The sequence below is a fragment of the Mchenga conophoros genome, linkage group LG5 (assembly GCF_057382185.1).
Source record: "Mchenga conophoros isolate Kocher_MC1m ecotype Shallow Benthic linkage group LG5, M_conophoros_male_GT1.1, whole genome shotgun sequence".
NCBI classification, from domain to species: domain Eukaryota; kingdom Metazoa; phylum Chordata; class Actinopteri; order Cichliformes; family Cichlidae; genus Mchenga; species Mchenga conophoros.
This window is the reverse complement of record NC_140530.1, coordinates 26,562,947-26,564,112: the sequence shown is the minus strand read 5'-3', so window position 1 is coordinate 26,564,112 and position 1,166 is coordinate 26,562,947. Positions and strand designations below refer to the sequence as shown.

Genomic DNA, 1,166 nt, shown 5'->3' with positions numbered 1-1,166 from the left:
ACGGCATATTCTTGCCCTTTGCCTACAAATTCAGTTGCCAGAGATTAAACAGTCAAGACCTCAGCTTCATGTGAGGGTAATTTTGACTCATGTCAAGAGCTTAAAGATGAAAAGAACTGTGTAGCAGGAAGCACTTCCACTTGCATTTAGTTAGTCAGCCTAACCGCTGTGTGCATATGTTTTAAACTACTCTGACACGTTTGCCTTTCTTACATGAAGCACACAGCAGGTGGTAGCTCTCACAAGTGGAAATACTCTGTTTGGTTTAGGGAAGGAGATTTAGAGTTTGGAGGAGGGAGTACACATGGCACAAACTGACTCACCAGGCAATAAGATACGCGATTGAGCTTGGCAGCCTATACCACTATGTCATCAACGTGCAATGTAGGGCGGAAACGCTATTGTGGCGGAGGGGGTGGTTTGTGTGCTTGCTTCGGCAAGCGCGTACGCTAAATTGGATACGATACAGAGAAGATTAGCATGGCCCCTGCGCAAGGATGACACGCTAATTCGTGAAGCGTTTGTGGCACAGCTGCAGGGGAGGGGTGGAGCAGCGGATTCAGGGCGTTGTGTCAGCGGGAGGCTGGTTGTCACAGACAGCAAGCATCTTCTAATCTGGCCCTCCCTGTTTCAGTAGCCGCCAGGCTCGGAGGAAGACAGCCGATCGGAGCGGCTGATAGGAGCGGAGCTGGCAGCGGGGATCGAAATGACAGAGGACAGACACTGGAAAGTGTAAAATAAAATAAAAGTTGCACAGAACAGCCATATCTGGGTCGTGTCAGGTCCTTTTACAGCTATATCATGAGGCCAGAAACTAAAACAGCTATTTTTAATTGTTGCACTTTGTAGCATTCAAGTTATATATAAAACTACTTTTTAAAAAAAGGATCTGGTGTGAGTGCGAACATTGCAGCACAACTTGATAAAGACCACGTTGAAGACCACGTTCAGTCTGCCAAATGCTAGAAAATGTATAAGCCTCCAAAGGGCACGTTCCTCATTCCAGTGGTGGAAAAAGTATATTTAAAAACGACTACACTTTTTTCTAGCCATTTTCTACTTGTACTCTGTTACAACTCAAAGAAAAAAAAATGCAAATTCTGTTTGATTACAATATATCTGACAGCTTTATTTGTTACTGTGCAAATCATCAGACACAACGCTCC

General features: G+C 44.8%; 1 non-coding gene across 1 annotated transcript; it reads left to right on the top strand.

The window, feature by feature from the left end:
• The first annotated feature begins 424 nt into the window (after nt 1-424).
• Nucleotides 425-525, top strand: LOC146574729 (U6 spliceosomal RNA). The gene has a single exon (XR_014892602.1). It is a non-coding gene; the product is annotated as a U6 spliceosomal RNA (small nuclear RNA).
• Nucleotides 526-1,166: the final 641 nt, after the last annotated feature.